Source organism: Balaenoptera ricei, chromosome 6, assembly GCF_028023285.1.
Source record: "Balaenoptera ricei isolate mBalRic1 chromosome 6, mBalRic1.hap2, whole genome shotgun sequence".
NCBI classification, from domain to species: Eukaryota; Metazoa; Chordata; class Mammalia; order Artiodactyla; family Balaenopteridae; genus Balaenoptera; species Balaenoptera ricei.
In genome coordinates, this window is record NC_082644.1 from 48,239,899 (window position 1) to 48,254,331 (window position 14,433).

A 14,433-nucleotide genomic window follows, 5' to 3' on the forward strand; every position below is an offset into this window, starting at 1 on the left:
AGCAGTGTAGGAATTAAATGTATAGTTACTTTTGTCTGCTTGCAGACCTGGAGCTCAGCAGGCTCTTGGCTCCATCTCTGCTCATCATTACGAGTTTCTATTCCATTTCTTGTTCACTGTACTATATATCTAATTTGGGGCCCTAAATATGTCTTTAATTTTCATGTTAAATATTTTATTTTTCATTTTTATTTTGGAGCAGTACAAGGAGAAACTCACAGAGTCATAGTTATTTAGAGTTTCCTCTCCTTTTCTTTCCCAAGACATTGATGATAAATAGTTTCATTCTTATTACAAAAATTAAAAATAACTATAAAGTCACCAAAAAGTGAGTGGAACCCACTTTACTTTGTTCCTAGAGAATCTTATTTGTGATATGAATATGCTTAGTCCTTTCCTCAACTCCATATAAATTTGCCTTTTGGTGTAAGAATTTGAGAAGCAGAAAATCAATTATAGGTCTGGTATGACCTATACTGTAGGGTAGTTAAGGATGATTGGTAGTGGGTTTTTTTTAATAGTTATATTTCAAATTTAAAATTAAATTGAACTGGAAAAATAAATTACAGAGACATGCCATTCTCTCTGAGCAAAATAAGCCTTTCCAATACAGTAGAAACAAATCCAAGTCTTCCTGGGGCATTCTGGGCCTCTCTCTAGAATTAGTACTTTACCTCTTATATTTCCCATTGACATTCTCTGCTTGCCTCTACTAGTAGGGGCTCTCACAATTATGGAAATTTTTAACTTAGAAGAAACAGTTTGTTGTTTGCTTCCATCCTACGTAGTGCTGTGATGTGTCCCTTTTTTCCCTCAGATAAGCTGGAGATGGAGGGAAAGAAACACCTCATTTTTGCTATTCTCTTTCCCAACAAACTCTCACATCCTCATTAAAGCTCCACAAACATGACAACACCTGCATCGGGCCACCTGCTTCTGTTTGTGTGACACAAATAAATTCTTCTCAGAGGTGACATTGGAACTACTACGATGCTTCTGAAGATACAAGGGATTCTTGATCTGATTTCCTTTAGAAAGGAGTTGCTTGCCTTGATACAATTTAGGCCTTTATATTTGTATTCCTAACACTTTAAGAAAAAAGCTTAGATGAAAGGTAAAAAATAAAATCTTCATTTAAACACTGAACTATTTAGCAATGATTAATAAGTGATTTTCTAAGATGATCTGAATATTTAGCTGTTCACTTTTGAGGAGTTTCCAAGAGCCTGGCTTCTGGAGTCAGGCTATCTGAGCTCAAGTGGCTCTGCCATTTATTAGCTGTGTGGCCTTGAGCAATTTACTTAACCCCTCTGTGCCTTGCTTTCCTCATCTGTAATATTTGGGATTGTAGCTACATTATATGATGTGGCATGTATTTAATGAATTAATATATGTAAAACACTTATAACAAAGCCTAGAGTATAGTTAACACCTAGTAAATGAAAAATTTTAAACTTTTTTTTATCATCTATGATGTGTTAAGCTTTAGGCACTAGGGATACATTAGGAAGCATGATACAGAAGTTCTCTACTGTCAAAGAGCTTCCATTTTAGTGGAAAAAACCAATAGTAAATAAGTAAACAAGTAATGAAGATAATTACAACTAGTAATATGTGCCATGGAAGAAAAGAAAATAAGATTCATAATTCCTAATACTGGAATTGAAATTGCTAACTGAAGTTGAGCAAAATATAAACACTTCTCCTCAGATTATATCAAATTCTCAGAACTATTTGGCCTGAGGCCATATTAAAAGTATGGATGGTAGCTCCAGAACTTGAGCCTAATTCTGTGTATACCGCCCTCTTATGTTGGAGAATTGTGTGTTTATCTTTTGTCACCCTCTTCTATTACCATGGACCATTCTGCCTGTGAGGATTTCCCCTTAGACCACTGATCCTGATTATTCTCAACTTAACAATTTTCATATAAGTGAGATCACTTGCTTTCAAATTCACCATTGCAGTGGGCTGCAGTCCAGATCAGGGCTGCATCAATATTATTTTATCTTATATTTTTTTCTTGTATTATGCTTGATTCCAATAGGTATATTTCATAACTGATGAGCTCATGTATAAAAGTAATAGAAATGAGATTACTTCAGGAATATAAATATAAGCATATAAAATTGTGTAACTACAAAATGATGGTGTACTTTATTTTGCCTATTGTTCAGATGGTGGACTCATAAGACCCCAAATGATAATACTTCTGAACCTACAGTTTATTTTCAGAAAAGGACACACAATAGCAACAGCATATTGTGTTAGAATAGCAGTAAGGATATTCATTGGAGGCAGGGACTGCTTCATAGCAAAGGGTTTGATGAAGCCGGAAGTCGGCTCCTATTTTCCTTCCTCTGCAGGGCCATATCAGATGTGCCTTCCTTCTCAGATCGGGAACAAATTATGTGTGCGTGGAAAGCCTCAGAACCAGAAAGCCCAAGATGGCATCTCAAGTGTGGCTTATACTCCTGTTGGGTACGTAGGTACATTATTGCTATTTGACCAGACCCAATGGCAGGGTCCTCTGGGTCTCACCGAAACTGCATGCAAACCATCAATCTTGCTCTAATTAATAAACAATGCTGATAGGCTGGTACAGATGGCCCCCAAAACTTGTTCCAAAACCACACTATTAAAAACTGCACTTCATGCCTTGACCAGATGTCAGTGCCATGCATGTGTTTCAGAAAAACAGATCAGACCAGTTCCAGGCCTACTGGAATTAACCCTCTTAGCACACCTATTTTAATGATGAGTTAAATCTAATCCCTTCAGGGTTTCTACAGTTGCCTCTATATTTAGTATAGAAAAAATCACCACAGATTTCTGAGTAAGAGTATTGTATAGAATATAAATGCAGCTCTGCTCTGAGGAATATGGATAGTAGAAATACAGAGTGATGGATTTTAACTGTTTTCTATTAAAATTCTCAGAGTATTAAGAGATTTGGGAAGACTTAAAAAGAGAAAACACTGATCTCCAGACATCACTGAGGGTTCATTAGAACAAGTCACACCACAGAAATTTATTTTCTGATGTATAAATAATACAACAGTCTGCTGAATATTCATAATCATTTTAATTTGCAAAGCATTTGACAAAGAATGTTGTGATATTTTTGTGGATAATGTGGAGTAATATGGTATAGACAAATGGAACTTATGGCTGGTGGAAAAACTGTGCCCAATTTGTTTTTGTTAGTGAATTGGTACTAACATGGGAGGAGATCTTTAAGAGGCATGTCACATAAGACCCAATGAGACACAAATATGGAAGAGATAGTTAATATGCTCCAAAGATGCAGAGATGGTAATAAGCTGTAAAGCTGGGCCAAAAGGATTAAAACTGCATTTAATTGGCATCTATCTGTCATTTAACACTAGCTACTATTTATCAAATACTTCCTAGATGCCAGACACTCTGCTGGCCTTTATAAGTGTTAACTCACTGTGTCTTTATAACCTGATAAGGTAGGTATTCTTACTGCCTCTGGCATCTAGATGTGCTCACCAAGGCCCAGGGAGCTTAAATAACTTGCTTGAGGTTATACAGCCTGTAAGTGGTGAAGACAGGTTTCAAACTCAGGCAATTTGATTCTAAATCTCATAGGTCTCAGTTGGAATCAAGAAAAGGATTAGGAAAACCTGATTGATAATCTTAACAAAATATTTGAAGTATACAACATGTTTAATATAAACCCAGTGAAATATCCTCTACAGCTACTGAAAAACAGGCTGCATTAATTTTCCTCCCTCTTTTCCCCCATTCATTCCCATTGCTTTAAGAGTAGGTAATAAATTCTGTTTTTTTGTTTTCACTTTGCTGAAAAACTTTTGAAATCCTTTTTTTCAACTTTCATTTTAGCCTCATCTCCCATTTTCCTCCCCACACTACACAGTAGTCCCTTTGGGCCAGGGGTCCCCAACCCCTGACCCTGGACCGGTACCGATCTGTGGCCTGTTAGGAACCGGGCCACACAGCAGGAGGTGAGCTGCTCCGCATCACTCCCCATCGTTCTCATTACCACCCGAATCACCCCCTTCCCCCTCCCCGTCGGTGGAAAAATTGTCTTCCAAGAAACCAGTCCCTGGTGCCTAAAAGGTTGGGGACTGCTGCTTTAGGTTATTTCTGTTTGCTCAAACTTGTCCTGGATGTTCCTGGTCCTTTGCAAATTAAACTATTGAAACCTTATCCTTCTTTAAAGTCCCAGGTCAAATTCTCTCTCCTCCAGGGGTAGCTGAGATGCTGACAGAACTATACAAGAGTAGAAATTATTGTCATGATAATGATGTATTAATTATTTATGTGCCAAAGGATACCACACTAGGAAGGATTTGGTAAATAGTAGCTAGTGGGTTTTTTAGTTCAACTGCCCGCTGAGTCTTAGTCCTGCTTACTCTTGAGAGAAACTTGACTCACATATGCTGGCCTTTTATACAAAAATGGATAAAGCCCAAACAGTCTATCTAAGGCTGTTGCAAAAAAGCCAGCATGAACAGCTATTTGTGCTGTCACAATGCTTTCCCAGAGTACTATAGCCATGTAATGGGCCCCAGCTATGTAGTCTTACGTGATGTCCTCAAGGGTTTTAGAAGTGGAATATACTGAGTGTCTCAGAAGCCTATCAGAGTTGTCAATAACCTGTACCTGGAAATTTTCCACATGAATTTTCCCCCAAGAAGTTTCTTAATCTTGCCCCTAATGCCCCAGCTCTATGAATTATTTTTGCCATCTGTTTCTTACATGATTCAAAACACAAGTTATCTATAAAATAACACCTGACACTTAAAAAAAAAACTTGTAGAAAACATTCTATCTCAATTCCAAGGATAGATGTGATTCTTCTTTTTTTACTGCAACACCCGCCAGGAATTGTCTTAGATTTAACTAGACATTCATTTTTATTTTATTTTTTAATTGAAGTATAGTTGACATACAATATTGTATTAGTTTCAGGTGTACAACATAGTCCTTCAACATTCATATACATTATGAATATTATAATCAACATGATAAGTTTAGAAACCATCTGTCATCATACAAAGTTATTGCAGTATTGTTGACTATACTTCCTATGCTGTATATTATATACCTGTGAGTTATTTATTTTACAATTAGAGTTTGTACCTCTTAATACCCTTTGCCCAACTCCCCACCTTTTACTCCTCTGGCGACCACTGGTTTGTTCTCTATATCTGTGAGTCAGTTTCTGTTTTGTTATATTCATTTGTTTGTTTTAATTTTTAGATCCCACATATACGTGAAATCTTATGGTGTTTGTCTTTGTCTGATTTATTTCACTTAGCATAATACCTCCAGGTCCATCCATGTTGTCATAAATGGCAAGATTTCATTCTTTTTTATGGCTGAGTAATATTCCATTGCATATATATACCACATCTTCTTTATTCATTCATTTATCAATGGACACTTAGGTTGCATCCATATCTTGACTATTATAAATAATGCTGTGATGAGCATAGGGTTGCAGATATCTTTTCAAATTAGTGTTTTTGTTTTCTTTGGATAAATACCCAGCAGTGACATTGCTGGGTTGTTTGGTAGTTCAATTTTAATTTTTTGAGGAGTCTTCATACTGGTTTTCATGGTGGCCACACCAACAGTTCACAAGTGCTCCCTTGTTTCCACATCCTCACCAATACTTGCTATTTCCTGTCTTTTTGATAATAGCCATTCTGACAGTGTGAGGTAATATCTCATGGTGGTTTTAATTTGCATTTCCCTGGTTATTAGTGATGTTGAGCACCTTTTCATGTGTCTGTTTGCCATACGTATGTCTCCCTTGGAAAAATGTCCATTTGAGTCCTCTGCCCATTTTTTAATTGGGTTGTTTGTTTTTTGATGTTGAGTTGTGTGAATTCTTCGTATGTTTTCGATAGTAACACCTTAATGGATATATGATTTGCAAATATCTTCTCCCATTCAGTAGGTTGCCTTTTTGTTTTGTTGCTTGTTTCCTTCACTGTGCAAAATTGATGTTGTCTCATTTGCTTATTTTTGCTTTTGTTGTCTTTGCCTGAGGAAACAGAACCAAAAAGTGTTGCTAAGACTGATGTCAAAGAGTGTAGTGCCTAAATTTTCTTCCAGGAGTTCTACGGTTTCAGGTCTTACATTTAGTTCTTTAATCCATTTTGAGTTTATTTTTGTATATGATGTAAGAAAGAAGTTCTGTTTCATTCTTTGGCATGTACCTGTTCAGTTTTCCCAATACCGTTTGTTGAAGAGACTGTCATTTCCCCACTGTATGTTCTTGGCTCCTTCACTGTAAATTAATTGACCATATAAGCATGGGTTTATTTCTGGACTTTCTATTCTGTTCAGTTAATCTGTGTGTCTGTTTTGTGCCAAAATCATACTGTTGTGATCACTATAAATTTGTCATGTAGTCTGAAATCAAGGAGCAAGATACCTCTAGCTTTGTTCATCTGTTTAAAGATTGCTTTGGCCTTTTGGGGTCTTTTGTGGTTCTATACAAATTTTAAGATCATTTGTTCCAGCTCTATAAAAAATGCCATTGGTATTTTGATAGGAATTGCATTGAATCTGTATGCTTTTGCTTTCGGTAGTATGGACATTTTAACAATATTAAATCTTCTAATTCATGAGCAAGGTATATTTTTCCATTTATTCATGCTCTCTTTGATTTCTTTCAGCATTATCTTATATTTTTCTGAGTACAGATCTTTCACCTCTTTGGTTAAATTTATTCCTAGGTATTTTATTCTTTTTGATGAAATTTCAAATGGGACTGTTTTCTCAACTTCTTTTTTCTGATAGTTTGTGATTAGTGTATAGAAATGCAGTAGATTTCTGTATATTGATTTTATATCCTACAACTTTACTGAATACATTTATTAGTTATTGTTTAAGCTTTTGGTTTTTGGTGGAATCTTGAGGGTGTTCTACATATAGTATCATGTCATCTGCAAATAGTGACAGTTTTACTTCTCTTTTTCCAATCTAGATGCCTTTTATCTCTTTTTCTTGTCTGATTGTTGTGACTAGGACTTCCAACACTAAGTTGAATAAAAGTGACAATATTGGGCATCCTTGTCTTGTTCCTCATCTTAGATGAAAAACTTTCAGCTTTTCACCATTGAGTATGGTGTTACCCGTAGATTTTTCATATATGCCCTTTATTATGTTGAGGTATGTTCCCTCTATACCCATTTTGTAGAAAGTTTTTTTTTATCATAAATGGATATTGAATTGGTTGTATGCTTTTTCTGCATCTCGAGATAATCATATAATTTTTGTCCTCTGTTTTGTTAATGTCATGTATCATGTTGATTGAATTGTGGATATTGAACCATCCTTGCATCCCTGGAATAAATCCAACTTGATCATTGTGTAATATCCTTTTAATGTATTGTTGAATTTAGTTTACAAATATTTTGTTGAGGATTTTTGTGTCAGTGTTTATCAGGGATATTGGCTTGTAATTTTCTTTTCTTTTTTTTTTTGTAGTCTTTATCTGGTGATGCTGACCTTATAGATTGAGTTTGGAAGCATTTCTTCCTCTTCAATTTTTGGAATAGTTTGAGAAGGATAGGTATTAACTCTTCTTTAAGTGTTTGGTAGAATTCACCTGTGAAGCCATCTGATCCTGTACTTTTGTTTGTTTGGAGTTTTTTGATTATTAATTCAATTTTATTGCTAAGCATCAGTATGTTCAGATTTTCTATTTCTTCCTGATTCTGTCTTGGAATATTGTATGTTTCTAGATATTTATTCATTTCTTCTAGTTTCTCAAATATGTCGGCATCTAACTGTTCATAGTAATTTCTTATGATCCTTTGTATTCTGTGGTATTGGTTGTAACTTATCTTTCATTTCTGATTTTATTTATTTAAGCTGTCTCTTTTTTTCTCAGTGAGTCTGGATATCAATTTTGTTTATTGTTTCAAAGAACCAGCTCTTAGTTTCATTTACCTTTTCTATTGTTCTTTTAGTTTCTATTTTATTTATTTATACTCTGATCTTTATTAATTCTTTCATTCTGTTAACTTTGGGCTTTGTTTATTCTTTCTCTGGTTCCTTCAGACGTAAGGTTACATTTTTTAAGATTTTTGTTGTTTACTAAGGTAGGACTGTATTGTTACAAACTTCTTTCTTAAAACTGCTTTTGCTGCATCCCATAGATGTTGGAGCATTGTGTTTCCATTTTCATTTGTCTCAAGGTATTTTTTTTATTTCCTCTTTAATTTCTTTGTTGACCCATTGGTTGTTCAGTCACCTGTTGTTAACCTCCACTTGTTTGTGTTTTTTTTCTTCATGTAATTGATTTCTAGTTTTATGCCACTCTGGTCAGAAATGATGCTTGGTATGATTTCAATCTTCTTAAACTTATTGAGACTTATTTTGTGGCCTAGTATGTGATCTGTACTGGAGAATGTTCCATGTGTACTTGAAAGGAATGTGTATTCTGCTGTTTAGGGGTAGAATGTTTTATGTATATTTGTTTATCTTATCTAATATGTTGTTTAAGGTCAATAGTTCCTTACTGATTTTCTTTCTAGATGATCTATCCATTGATGTAAGTGGGGTATTAAAGTCCCCTACTGTTACTGTATTTCTGTCGATATCTCCCTTTATGTTTGTTAATATTTTCTTTATGTATTTATATGCTCCTATGTTGGGTGCATAGATAATTACAAGTGTTATATGCTCTTGATAGATTTATTCCTTTATTGTTAAGTAATGCTTTTCTTTGTCTCTTGTAACAGCCTTTAAGGTCTATTTTGTCTGATATAAGTATTGCTATCCCCAATTTCTTTTCCTTTTCATTTGCATGGAATATATTTTCCCATCCCTTCCTTTTCAGTCCGTGTGTGTCTTTAGATCTGAAGTGAACCTCTTGTAGGCAGCATGTATATTCGTCTTGTTTTTGTATCCATTCCGCCACTCTATGTCTTTTGATTGGAGCATTTACTCCATTTACATTTAAAGTTATTATTGATAGGTATGCACTTATTGCCATTTTGTTAATTGTTTTCTGTTTATTTTTACAGTTCTCTGTTCTTTTTTCCTTTCGTTCTCTTCTCTCATGATTTGATGACTTTCTTTAGTGTTGTATTTGTGTTCCTTTCTCTTTATTTATTTACTTATTTTTGTGTATCTGTTATAGGTTTTTGGTTTGTGGTTGACATGTGGTTCATATATTATGACACATGTATATAGCAGTCTATTTTAAGTTGGTGGTTGCTCAAGTTTGGGTGCATTCTAAAAGCACTATATTTTACTCCTCTGGGCTACCATGTTTATGTTTCTAATGCCATATTTTACGTATTTTGTGTATTGCTTAACTAGTTATTTTTGGCATAGATAACATTACTACTTTTGTCTTTTAAACTTCATACTAGCTTTATAGGTGGTTGATCCACTACCTTTACTATTTGTTTGCCTTTACCAGTGAGATTCTTTCTTTATCATTTTCTTGTTTCTAGTCATTGCCTTTCCTTTCCATTTAAAGAAATCCCTTTAACATTTCTTTTAAGGATGGTTTAGTGGTAATGAACTCCTTTAGCTTTTGCCTGTCTGGGAAAACTCTTTATCTCTCTTTCAATTCTGAATGATAACCTTGATGGGTAGAGTATTCTTGGTTGTACGTTTTTTCCTTTCAGTACTTCGAATATATTGTGTCAGTTCCTTCTGGCCTATAAAGTTTCTGCTAAAAATTGGCTGGAAGTCTTATGGATATTTTCTTGTATATAATTAGATGTTTTTCTCTTATTATTTTTAAGATTCTCTCTTTAACTTTTGACCTTTTTATTATCATGTGTCTTAGTATCTTCATCTTTTGGGGACTCTCTGTGATTCCTGGACTTGTATATCTGTTTCCTTCACCAAGTTATGAAAGTTTTCAGTCATTATTTCTTCAAATACCTTTTCTGTCCCTTTCTTTCTCTCTTCTCCTTCTAGGATCCCTATAATGTGAATGTTAGGAAACAGTGTTGTTCCAGAGGTCCCTTAAACTATCCTCATTTCTAAAAATTATTTTTCTTTTTTTACTATTCCAATTCTGTGATTTCCACTACCCTGCCTTCAAGATTGCTGATCCATTTTTCTGCATCCTCTACTTTGCTGTTCATTACCTCTAGTGTATTTTATTATTTCAGTTATTGTATTTTCCAGTTCTGCTTGGTTCTTTTTATATTTTCTATCTCTTTATTGGAGTTCTCACTGAGTTTATCCTTTCTTCCTCCAAGTTTGGTTAGTATCTTTATAACTTTGAACTCTTTATCTGGTAAATTGCTGATCTCCATTTTGTTTAGTTCTTTTTCTTAGGTTTTGTCTTGTTCTTTAATTTGGAAGGTATTTGTCTCTTCATTTTACCTAACTCTATGTATTAGGTTTATCAGCCACATCTCCCAGTTTTGAAAGAATGAGTTTGTGTAGAAGTTGTCCTCTGGGCCCAGTGATACACTCCTCCTTGGTCTCCAGAGCCAGGATCTCCAGGGATATACCTTGTGTGGGCTGCATGTGTCCTCCTGTTGTGGTTTGGCTGTGATTGCTATGTGCATGCTGGTTGGCCTGGCTTCTGGCCCAGATATCTACAAGGCCTGGCCATGACTACTACAGGTGTGCTGATATACAGGGGTGATTCCCAGCATGACTGGCTGTGAGACTTGGCCAAGACTGCTCTGGGCATGCTGGTGTGCCAGTCTGGTCCCCCAGAGTGAGAGCCACTTTGGAGGTGTCGCCTGGGGCAGGCAGCTTGGCTGGAGGCTGGTCCACAGGGAAATGCTTGGGTGGGGTGCACAGTGTTAGCTAGGGTGATGGAGAGTGACAGAAATGGCACCTGCCAGCATTGGGCCAGCTAGGTGGAAGGAAAGTTTTAAAAAATGGTACCCACCAGTGCTACTGTCCCTGTAGAAAGTTCCACCAGATCCCTTCCCCTCTAGGGGAAATTAGTCAGTGAATCTCCTTCATGTAAGGCCTAGGTGTCAAACTGCTGCCTTGTACTGGGACTTGGAGTGAGTGAGTTTACACATGAGACTTTCAAGAGTGGAATCTGGTTTCCCACAGCCCTCTGGCCCTCTTGAACATAAGTCCCTCTGTTTTTCAGAGACAGACATTATGGGGGCTCATATTCTCAGTACAGGTCCCCTGGGCTGGGGAGCCACATGTGGGCCTTGGACCTCTTGCTCCTCAGGAGGGACCTCGGTGGTTGTGATATCGCTCCTGCTTGTGGGTCACTGCAAGTTGGGGGGGGCTGTTCTGATTAGACTGTGATTCTGCCCCTCTTACCCATCTCAGTGTGGCCTTTTCTTTATATCCTTGGTTCTAGAAAATATTTTCTGCTAGTCTTCAGGGTTTTATAGAGATAGTTGTTTTATATGTAGTTGTAGTTTTGGTGTGTCCGTGGGAGGAGAGCTCAGGATCTTCCTACTCTGCCATCATGATCAAGGCTCTTTACTAGACATTCAGACTCACCAGACTTTCATAAGCTACCCTTGACATTAGTCTAATCAGAGGATGTAGGATAAAACCACAGCTGGAGTCCTTGCAGCAGTCTATACAGCAGTCTACACAGCTACCCATGGTCAACTCCCTTACAAGGAAGTGAAATCCACATTGAACTGCTGCCTTGGCTTAAAATCCTTATGCCTGAGAGGAGCCAGGATCTCTTGTGACATCTCCATAGGCATGGCTTCTAGATTCCCCACAGAGGACAGACCAGGGTCACCACATTCAGAGAAGCCCAAAGTTCGGCATCATATCAGGGATTTACTGTTCTCTCAGGTTAGATTCAATTTATCTCGCATTTTTTTTGGTCATAATCAATGTTGCCCAATAACATAGTTAACACGTATGATCTTTGTTCATTTCCAAGGAAACAACAAGGAAGTGAACCAAAAATCAGACCCTCACATAGAAGGGGTAAGTTTTTGACCCTTTGCCCAAACTTAGGGACTTTTATAACTGCTAAATTTCTGAATTTTTATAACTGCTTTAATTTTTTTGGGTTGATTGCTAGGAAATTTGAAGCACTCTGACTAGAAGGCAAGGTACAGAGTGAAGGATTTATGATCACCTAGCATTCATTTCCTTAGATGATAGTTGAATGTTGTATCACTTCCAACTTTTTGAGGTAGTATAAAATAGTAGTTTCACAATTTTCAGGAACTTTTTGAAAGGTAAATACTATAGTTTCCTTAATTAGAACAATGACTATGAGCCAAATCTCTTTAATTATGCTATCTCATGGAATCTTCACAATGATAGGAAGTAACCCCATTTTATTAATGTGACATTAGGACTCAGTAAGATTTAACCATTTGTCTGTTTCCTATAGACAAACCCATACATGTTATTAATCAGATGATTTAAGGTATTGCTTCTTGTACTAAATTAAGTGTACATGATTATCAAAAGTTGTACAATTTTATCATATTTTCATTTAACATTATATCATAAACATTCCCAATAAATTTACCTAGCTTTAATGATCATCATTTATAAATACTTGCATACTCTTCCAAAATATTAAAATAAAATAATTTACTTAACAATACCCAGTTCTCACACATATATTTTATTTCCAGTGTTTTAATTCCATAGTTAATGTTTCCAGGACATCTTCTTGCATATAATTTCTTTTTTTGAGTGGGGGGTGGGTTGCTTTCTAGTTATTCCTTTTGCAATTTCTTCTGTTGTAATGCAGAGAAAATGATCATCTCTTCTGAGATCTGATAAAGCACATTGTATTGTGCTAATTTTACCATGATTTGACTTTTTTATATTTACATTTTTACTCTGTATGAGATACTTTACTTTTCAGAGAAAAATACGGATGACTTTGTTCTTTTTCATATTGCTAACCCAAAAGTTCAGTTCATATTTAAAATAATTATTTTCTACTTATTTTCAAAAGTGTAATTGTAATATAGAATGTTCTTATATATTTTTGGGCTAATTCTAATCTTTCTCTCCTCTAATCCACTGTAGAATATATCCATTTCAATAGTAGTGACATGGAGTTTTATTTATTGTTTCTGTATAACACATTCTATTACCTGCTATGGTAGTCCTTCCTTTCCCCCTACACACTGGTGATGTTATTTTAGTATATTACATGCTATTTTCCTTGTTTATTTTTCAAAGTAAATTTCAGAATCATTTGGCTAAGTTTCACACACACACAGACAAAAGTCTTTATCAGATTTTAACTGAGTTCCATTAACTCTACAAATTAACTAGATTAGACATGATTGCAACATTTAGTTCTCCTTTTCTGGAATAAGCACACTTATCTACATGTTTCTCTCTACTTCTCTCTCTCTGTCTTTGTCTTAAACTTCCTTTATTTTGTCTTTTTCTTAAACTGGGTTATTCATACCTCTTTAATTATTTCTTTTCTTTTCTTTCTTTCTTTTTTTTTTTTTTTACTTTTGCTATTCTGAATGAAACACCTTCTAAAAAATTTTTGTTTAATTTCTGGCTGTACCAGCACACCAAGTATAATTTTTTGGTGTAATTATTTTACATTCATACATTTATATATTTCTTACTATCTCAAAAATCTTAGCAGTTTTATAATAATTTTAGGTATGTTACAATAATTTCAAAAATAATTATTTTTTAAATTTCTAATACTTAACTTGATAATACTAGTTTTCATCCTTACTTAATTTCCCAGAACTCTTCAAGTAACACTGCAGAATAGTAACATACTTATTTTATACTTAATTTAAAATTATTCATTTTAAAAGTGAATGGTGGGATGTATATTCTTTGATAAAAAATAATTTTTTAAATAACGTAGATATTTTATCACAGAGTTGGTTTTGTTTTAGGAACAGAGCCTCTCTAACAATTAAAGATAAATTATTCTATTTCTCATATATTTATTAAAAGGGTAAAAGTTATCAAATATATTTTTTGAATCTATTGAAATAATCATGTGATTTCTTTTATTTAGCTTTTTTGCATTGTGCATTGCATTTACACATTTCCTAATGTTGAGCTACTCTGATTTATACTCTGAATTAATATTCCTGATATAATATACTTGGTCAAGGTGTAAGAACCATGTTTTTAAGAGTTTTTTTTAATAACTGGGAGTAAATTCACAGGTGGGTGACCAAGATGGTGAAAGATATGGAAATGACATCATATGAAAAGTAGAATATTTAGTCTGGAGAAGAGCTCACTTAAATTATCCCTCTTCTGAGGAAGAACAGTGGCTGATATTTAAGTTTAAAAATCTTTTATGTTAAAAGATTATTTTTTGTTCAAAATTTTTCTAGAGAGAAGAACTAAATGAAAAGTTACAGAAATATAGATTTAGTAGCATTTTTTATATTAAGTACAGAGATTTAAAATTTAAATGTCTTGGTTCATAAACAAGTGAGCCTTCTCATCAGTATAAATGTTGAAGCAGAAACTGGATGACCTCTGATC

At 34.9% G+C, this 14,433-nt stretch overlaps 1 long non-coding RNA gene across 3 annotated transcripts in view; it reads left to right on the plus strand.

The window, feature by feature from the left end:
* LOC132367784 (uncharacterized) overlaps positions 1-14,433 on the plus strand; it is a 1,019,157-nt gene that overhangs the window by 91,139 nt on the left and 913,585 nt on the right. For 2 of the 3 annotated variants that reach the window (XR_009503855.1, XR_009503857.1), the window contains exon 3: positions 11,864-11,910. The exons of the other annotated variant lie outside the window; for it this stretch is intronic. This is a non-coding gene — a long non-coding RNA (uncharacterized LOC132367784). The remainder of the gene's footprint in view (positions 1-11,863; positions 11,911-14,433) is intronic. 3 annotated transcript variants of the gene reach the window in all.